Raw genomic sequence first — 8,559 nt, 5'->3', positions numbered from 1 at the left:
CGGCGCGGCGTTGGGTTTCCCCGCGGGGCCGGGGGTAGCCGCGCTCGGCAGCCGCTCAGCGAGGGCTTTGTGCTGCTGCCGCGGAGAAAATGGTTCCTCTCCGGATCCCGGGAGCGCGCTGGGCTTGTTTGAAGCCGCGGCGTGTTTTTCTTCTCCGGTTCAGCAGTCCCCGGGCCTGCTGCGGGAGGAGTGCTCTGTCCGGGGGCGACAGCGGATCCTTTCTCCGGCGGCGGGYTCGAAAGCGAGGAGCAGAGGAGCGCGGCCCTGGGCCCGAGCGCCGGGGGAAGGCCTCGGTGGGGGCTGCAGCCCTGGCGCAGGGCGAGCGCTGCTTTTCGAGGCCGTTTCCAGCCATCTGGGGTTTAAAACCTCCGGGCCTCAAAATATCCCGGTGGGAGAGAGCCCGGATGATGGCTGCCGAGCTGCACCATCTCCCGGGCGGCCGGCGCCTCTTTGGTCGCAGCTTCCCAGCTACCTTTAAAGTTAGGGTTGTCCACGCGCTGCTCCTCCAAAAATCCYGCGGCAGAGACCCCCTCGTGCGGCCCTGAGCCGGCCTGGGCTGTAGCACGGCGCCTGAGCTCCGGCCCACCTCCCTGAATCCCAAACCGGGAGGATTTAGCCTCAGACTGCAGGGGAGGGGGACTCCCTTGTCTGGGCTCGGTCCGACGGCTGCTCGGCAGCTCCCGCCGAGCTGCGCGCGGGCTGCCCGCGAGCGGTGTGCTGCGCCGCGCTGACAAACCCCCGTTTAATTGACCCCCGTACTGGAACTGCCAGGTATTTTCTTGGCAGGAAGATTTGCTTTTCATTTAATTACTTTTCACTGAAACGGCTTGTTTCTCGATGGGGTGATTCACGGAAGTTAGTCCTGCTGTTTTATTGATGCTCGGGGTAGGGCCGTGAGAGAAAGCGGGTCGCAGGGCTTCGTCGCGTTAGCTGGATTCGTTAAACCTTCCTGTTCCTTGCAAAAAAGAAAAAAAAAGGAAAAAAAAAAAGGGGGGGGGGATAGAAGCGGTGTTTGCGGAAGCTGTTTGGCCCGCGCTCCCGAGGCGGGGAGGAGAAGGGCTTTCCTTTGTGTGGAGCGGAGCATGTGGCGAGGTGGCGAGAGGCAAGGACGCGCAGGCAGGTTGCTCGCGCCGAGAGCGCGGCGGCCGCCCGCGCTCGCAGCCTCGCGGCGCCGCCGTCCGCGCCGCTCCTGCTGCCGAGGCGGCYGGCGGTCGGGGGCGCCTCGCCTCGCCGGAGGGGCTGCAGCCCCCCGGGGCCGCCCGCGCGTCGCGCGGGTGAAGAGCGGCCTCTGGGTTTCTAAGGAATGAACCGAAACTCCCTGTTTTGTTGTGATGACTTACTGCAGGAGATATTTGGGGAAACCAGTCGGTTGCGTTTTCTTCCCGTGAGCCGCTCGCTGCTGCTACTGGAACATGGGCGCTTGGCGTTTAATTAAAACAGCGCGAGCGCTCTGAATCACAGACTTGCATGTTTTTAAAATTGTGGCCGTTCCTGTTGTGCTGAGTCAAACTGGTTTGTCGGGATTAAGCGCCTCCGCCTGGGAGCCGGGCGCGGAGGGGGGAAGGGTGGCGGGACCCGGAGCAGGCTCGGGGCGCCGGGCCCTCGGGATTGCCCTCGGCTTCCCCCGGGGCAAGCTCGGAGACACGCGGGGGGCTGGCGGCTCCCTGCCGCCCGCCGAGACGCGGGATGCGCCTGTGCCCGGCCCAGAGGAGGGGCTGCCATTTTGAAGGCCCGGGGACGTCTTGTGCTTGCTGTTTCCCAGCCTCCCAGGATGGGGACTGATCGATTCTATTAGGAAAAAACAATCAGAACATGGATTATTTTTTTCTTTTCTTTTTTTTTTCCTTTTTTTTTTTTTATTATTGTCGTTGCTCAAAACCTAGTTCCGCGCAGCCCCAGCTCGCTCTGCGGTGGAGCTGGCAGAGGCCRGCGGGGTTGGTAGCAGGTCGCCTTGCACAGTCCCGTCCTTCCTCCCGGTGGAAAAGCGGGGTCCGGAGGAGCCCCCAGGGCAATGGCAGCGCAGGGCGGCCGGGCCGGGCCGGGCCGGGCGGCCATTTTGTAGCCCAGGGCGGGCAGCGCAGGGCCAGGACTGGCGCTGGCCGCCCTTYGCCAAGGGCTCGTCCTCCATGTGCCCGGCTTTGGCTCTGTCCGCCGTTGGGGCCTCGCTGGCTCCAGCAGGGAGCAGGCCTGGAGACGGGGAAGGCGGCAGGGCCGCCGCTTTCCGAGGTCCCCGCTGGAGGGGCTGCGGCTGCCCCTGAGGGAGGAGGGGAGCCATCTTGGGAAGAGGCCCGAGCTCCGCGCCGTGGCCGGAGCCGCCTCCTCTCTCTGGGCGCGTGCGGCAGCCTGGGGCTGGCTGGGTGGGTGGGGGGTAAGGGTTTTTTATTATTATTTTTATTTTATTTTGCACGTTGCTGAGCTCCCCACCAGGGCCTGGCATTTCTCATGCGGGTGGCGGGAGCTGTTGACAAACACCTGTTTCCCAGCCCTCTTCCCAGGAATGCTCCCGACGCCAGGGCAAGGGGGGGGAGCAGCCAGGGACGCACACACACATCCCCGGCCCGCGTCCGCGCCGCCCGCCCTGTCCCGTCCCATGCCGTCCCGCGGGAGCCGGCCCCGCGGCCGCCGAGGGCTCTCCCTGCCCGGTGGCAGCAGCTGCCGCGGGATTTGCGCGGGGCGGCTCCTCTCCGAGGTGGGGCCGCTGCGAAGGCCCCTTCGCCGGGCTGCTGAAATCCATCCGTGCGGCGGGGCGGGGGGGGAGCCCGGGGCGCTCGCCGGCCTCTCCCGACGGCCCCCGCTTGTCACTTGGCTGCTTCATCCAGTTGCCCAGCAAGAGCCGAGGCACCGGCGAGACCTCGCGTTACGGATTACCGGGGGGAGGGAGGCGGCGAGCGGGGAAGGGGGGCGTTCAGCATGCACGCACAAACGGCATGCGATCCAAGGCCTTTTTTATTAATGAGAAAAATGTGCAGGGCTTGAACGATCGCCAGGAACAGATTTATTCTAGTTCCCCAGAAATTAAACTGAAATGAAGGAGCGAGTCAGCCAGGCCCGGCACCCCCTCCTGACTCTGTGCTTGTTTTAACTCTGGAAGAATCTGACTTTGGGGGTGGGGGGAGAAGCGAGGGGGGTGGGAAGGATATTTGGGTTTAAACAGTTCCAGATGGGCTTGGTGCTCGAGGAGAGTCGGAGGAAGCGAACAGAGTGCAGCACGGAGATTTGGGTAACTGCCCCAGGCAGGAGAGAGGAGGGAAATCTTGGCAGAAACTCCTTCTCTGAACTGCCTGGATGGGATGTAGCTTGGCAGCTGAGCCGCCCTGTCTGTGGGGCGAGCGTTTGTGTGTGCAGCGAGTAACTTTCTGGGGGGAGAGGGGGCATTTTTTACATATCATTACTCCTTCCCTGGACTCTATCCAAAGTTATAATCTGGAAAATACAGAGCTAGGGGTGACCGAGGTGTTTCAGATCGCAGCCTGCTGCAAATGGTTGCCCTCCCCAGGCAGACCTGCGCCAGGAGCCGCGGCGTCCAGCTTTGCCCCCTCCTCGGGGCTTYGGGGCTCTCCATCCGCGCCCGCCGGCCCTCCCTCGGCCTCGCGGTGAGCAGGATGCGCCGCGTGGGAGAGCTGGCGCGTGTCCCTCGTGCCCAGCGCAGCTCCGCGTTGTGGCCCCTTGGGGACACCTGTCAGGTGACGCCGCGGTCCGGGCAGGCTGGCACGGCGTGACGCTGCTGCGGAGGGAGGCAGCAGGCGCTCCGGGCGGGTTGGGAGCACTTCCCTCTCTTAGCAGAGCCTGGAAACGAAGGCGGATTCGAGGGCCGATTTGCTGCCTACGTCCTGGTTAATGGTATTCGCAGCTCGAACAGGTCTGGCGCCTCGCGAGCGGATGAGTTATTTCTGTGGCAGCGGAGGGCGGCTGCATGGCCATTCCTGCTGGGGACGGCGACCTATAAATCTCTCCTGCCGGCTGGCCTGCAGAGCTCCCGCCTGCCCAGGATGGCTGGTCACGTTGTCCAGCGGGAGCCCGTGGCAGGGAGCTGCAGAGAGCAGGCTCTTCCCGTTTGCTAGGCAGGGAGGTGTCCATCCTGGGCGAAGGGCAGTTGTTTTAAGGCTGGTGGGATAAACTGACTGGACCTGCACCTGCAAGGCATCAAACAGAGCTGGGAGGTTTTCCACAGGTCCATTAGTTCCCCTCTCCAGTGGCCTGGGAGAGCAAAGGGGACTTTTTCCTCTGGGAGAGCAAGCAGCAAGCATCAGGGCACATCCACCACGTGGGCAGGGATGGCAGCTCTTCCGCAGCAAAGCTGACCCTCGTGTGGTGCACCGGGCCCTGCCATCCGAAATCCTGAGGTATTAATAGAACAGTAATTGCAGTGCAGAGCTGGACTTGGACAGCTGGCTTGTGTCCTCTCCCAGCGTCGATACGGCTGCTCTGCGGGGCCGGAGCCTGGCACCAGGACCTGGCAGGGCTCAGACGGGGCTGCAGGGGCTGCACAGGTCCAGGCTGCAGCTGAGCCCTTGGAGTGCCACTGCTGGGCCGGAACCATCATTCTGCTGCGGAAGTACCAGGCTCCAAGTGCTGTGGTTTGGGGGCTCTGAGCCCTGCCTGGAACACAGCGTATGCGCTGGAGCCCAGTTTGGTGTGGTTGGGCCAGTCCTGCTCGCACAGGGTGACATGCACGCAGCAGCAATCTGCCCTCCCCGGCCTGACCCAGTGCGTGACCGGGAGGAAGCGAGCACACCCATCCTCCTCGTGTCTCGGTTGCTGCCACTCAGCTGCTTTCTGCAGTTGCAGAGCTGGCACCTGTCCTGTGTCACATGCTTCAGTCTGTCTCGCGGCCATCAGGGAACAGCTCCTGGTGAGGAGCACGCGGCCGGAAAACCCCTCTTGAGCCAGTTAGCGGCCGGCTGGGTGGGTGACGGAGCCAGGGCTGGCAGGATTGCTCCCGTGCTCCTCTGTCCTGGATGCCAGGCAGCTCGTGCTTATCTGAGCTAGACGTGCAGCTCCAGGAGGTGGGGAGCATTGGGGTCAGGGCGGGGGGAAGACGGCGGTGATGTAGCTGGCCGATTGCTCAGAGCCACAGGGCCTCCGACTCCCTGGGCGAGTTTATTATACCCCTGGCTCCGGCTGCCCTTGCAGGTGCAGGACTGGGAAGCGGGGTGGTGGGGAGGRAGGATGCGGCACGCTTTCCCCTTGAGCATCCTAGGATTTGGCATCTCGGGCTGTGTCACAAGCTCACCGCGGGGCCGCAGGCTGCTGGGATCGGAGGTGCTGCCCGTCCTCGGCCGGCGGGCTCTCTGGGTCAGGGCCTGCCAGCCGCTGTGCGTGTGTGTGTGGTGTGTACAAAGGGGCCTTAATCTCAGCTGGGGCCTCTGGGCCCTGCCATAATGCAGAAATAATGAGTCTATTATTAAGTGCCCACAGTACTTCTTCACTTTGGTGGCTCGCCTCCAGCAGCAGGCAGAACCTGCCCCGCTTGAAGTGGATGTGTCATCATTTGCCTCAGCAAATCCGATCCCCTTTGATGATGGGCCAAACGCCCTTGGCACGAAGGGCCACAGCTGTGATACAGGCCCCATTTTTTTCTCCCCTCTTCCCTTTGTTCCCAGTTCACTGGCAAGTTGTCAGCTCACCCCAGACCCGGGGAGACTGTGCGTGTTGGTGGGTGAGGGCTCTCTGACCCCCCTGCCCTCGCAGGAGGGGGGCAGCGTGGAGGAAGGCTTGCTCCCCGGGGCTCCCCCACATCTCCTCTCTGCCCTGCTCCTGCCAGCAGCCGTGTTGGGAAGCAGGCGCCCTGCTCGGCAGGACAGATTCCCAGAGTGGGCGGCGATAGGGAGCGCTCCAGCCCTTCCCTGGGGCTGAACCACACCACCCCCGGCCTGCCCGGCCTGCGGAGCCCAAGGGGGCCAGGGTGGGACCGTGCACGGCCCCCTACCTCACGCCGGGTGTTGGGGCTGCACGCTGGGGCGCCGCTGTGGGGCTAGCGCTGCATTCGGGTGGGCAGCAGGAGCCGGGACGAAGCTGTTGTCTTCCGCGGAAGAGCTGCGATTCCCCTAGGTCCCTGCGAGCTGAGCTGACCAGGGAGACGTGGGCGAGGGGCTGAGGGCTGCGTGGCGTGCCAGCAGCGATGCCAGCCCAGTCCCTGCAGAGGGAGCTGGCAGATAGCATTTGCAGGTGCCTTCCCCAGCCTCCCAAACCCCACGGGTGCCCTCAGCCCACCRAAGTGTTGCATTCACCGGCGTGGCCCGGAGCAGGAGCTGCCTGTCCTGGGTGCTGCAGTGCAGAGCTGCTTGCCCTGAGGTTGCCACGCCGGCTCCTCCCGCTGCCTCCTCCCTGGCTGCAGTCTTCCTCTCTGCTTTCCCTGCTCTTCTCTGCATCAGCAAGAGCCTCCCTCCACCTCCTGGTGCATGTCGTGCACGGCTCTCGCTGCTGAGACTTGCCGTGGGAACTCGGCGCAAGGGGCTGCCCAGTGTCAAAGCCTCTTGTCTCTGAGCGTGCCATCTCCCACGTGCGTGGGAGGTCCAGGGGCCCCAGAGGTCGCAAGCGAGGGTGTAGGGCCCGTGAGGTATCCAGTCCTCGGAGCACGTGCTCTGTCTTGGGCTGAATGGGACGGGAGTGCTTCTCCCAGGCAACGCGTGCGAGTCGCCCAGCCTCTGCACCGGGCTGTCTCCTGCCCTGCTGGTGGCCCTGCCGGGGAGGACGGCCATCGGGTTTAGCTGGGGTCAAAGGGGGAAGGACCCTCCTGGAGGAGGGGTGGGCGGCGCGGCCGGGGAAATGCGTAGCGGGGTCTCCCCGCGCGGGCTGGCCCGGCGCRCGGCGCTCTGTGTGGCTCCGCTTTTGTGTACGCAAAGCGCTCGTCAGCGGGAAAAGTGCAACCTCAGGTTCTCTCCCACAGGCAGCTCTTTGTTCCCAGATAAAGGGCCATGCACCAAAGGCCCTTTGTGCCGCCGTTCAGAACGGTGCTGGGATTAATTGTACGATAGGTGCTTGAATGGGGAGTGCACAAGGCCGCTCGTTCCTGCTGTAATTAYCTCAAAACTGAGAAGGAAATTAAAATGCACAGGAGATGCCCCGTTTGCGTGGCTTTTTGACTAGCAGGTGGTGACCAGGACTGCAAACAAATCCTGCCAAGCTCCTGCCGTCCTAAACGAGCCACCCTTCCTTGCAGAGGAGCCTGTGCTGGCGACGGCAGCAGGAGGAAGAGGCAGGCCCTGCGCCCAGTCTCCTGCTAGCAGCTGCTGCAGTGGGGTAGAGCCGTGTTTTGCATTGGCGCAGCGTGGGATCAGCGCCCTGGCTTTGCTCTCGGGGTCGTCTGGCCTCGGCTCCTCCAGGCCGGGTGCGCTCAGAGCGCACAGTGGTGTCGCGGAACAGGTTCCTCTGCAGCATTGCTGCGTGGGCGTCTTTACCAACTTTCCTCCCTTGCCTTTTTCCAAGATGCTCTGTGCTAGCTCCCTTCTCCCGATCAGGATAAGGAGCTGGGGTTGCACYTTCCCAGCACGTCCTGATAAAGCAGGCAGTCCCCACGTTCAAAGGCACAAGCGCTTAAATYGTAGCCAGTTGGTGGAGACAATTGAGTCTTCCCCAGCGGCTTCATCTTGAAAAAATTTTCCCTTCTTGCTCAGCCAGTGTTAAGTACAGACCTCGATGTAGCTGCTGGATTTATCTGCCATTGAGCAATGCAGTACGGGCTCTCTGGGCCTCTTASGGGGAGTTCAAACATTTTGCTGGCCTCAGACCATGTGCGCAGCATTCCTGAGCCCCTGTGTGGGAAGAGGTCCCGGTCTCCAGATGGGCCTAGGCCGGGTCGCAAAATGCCTGACAAAATGCTCTGCGAAGGTGACAGGCGAGTTGTTAGCAGGGACCCTTGCTCTCATGCGGCTCGAGATACGCRCAGGAGCAGATGGTGTGGGGCAGGGAGGCGGCTGCGGGAGCGGTGCTCTGACCTCGGCCCTGTCCAAGAAGTGAGACTTACCTTTCCCTGGCACTGGATTCATCTCTGCCATGGAAATCTCGCCTTGCCCTTGGGTTGTGGTGGCCAGTCAGGCTTGCCAAACCGTAGCAGGGCTTCTGGTCTGCCTGAGCTCTCCTTCCCTTTACCTTGCTGAAGTCAAGGAGAGCACAACTGCCCGGGACTGCAGCCGGGAGCAATAAAGCAGGCCTCCGGGTGCGTTCCTAAACTGGTGAAATTGGAAGCCAATTTCCAGTTGACTAATAGGGCCGAGCTCTCGCTTTGGAGTGCCAGGTTGGAAAGGCTTTGACTCACTTGCTCGGCTGGCCCTGACTCCGTTCACGTCCTCTCCAAAGCACCCGGGAGCCTCCTGAGCCGCGAAACCGCCAGCGCCTCGTCCGAGCCCACCTCTGCCGCAGCGTGTTCAAGGAGGGAGAGGGCCAGCTACTCCCAGCGATCAAAGACCACCAGTTTCCCTTCTCGCCCAGCCTGGGGCAGCGTGTCGCCTGCCACGCTGTTGGCGACTGCACCGTGCCGGAGAAGTGACGGCCGCGTGGACGGGGGCCGGGAGTTTCAGGGCTGGTCAGCTAAGAAATCAATGCGGCAGCTTTAAGGGC

General features: G+C 63.1%; 1 protein-coding gene across 1 annotated transcript in view; it reads left to right on the top strand.

Annotated features, from left to right (window-relative positions):
- Positions 1-8,559, top strand: part of EPHB3 (EPH receptor B3) — a 28,930-nt gene that overhangs the window by 529 nt on the left and 19,842 nt on the right. The gene's annotated exons all lie outside the window — the stretch shown is intronic.

Source organism: Rhea americana, unplaced genomic scaffold (genome assembly GCF_003343005.1).
Source record: "Rhea americana isolate MKP2758 unplaced genomic scaffold, rheAme1 scaffold_253, whole genome shotgun sequence".
NCBI classification, from domain to species: domain Eukaryota; kingdom Metazoa; phylum Chordata; class Aves; order Rheiformes; family Rheidae; genus Rhea; species Rhea americana.
This window is presented reverse-complemented; position numbering and strand designations above follow the sequence as displayed.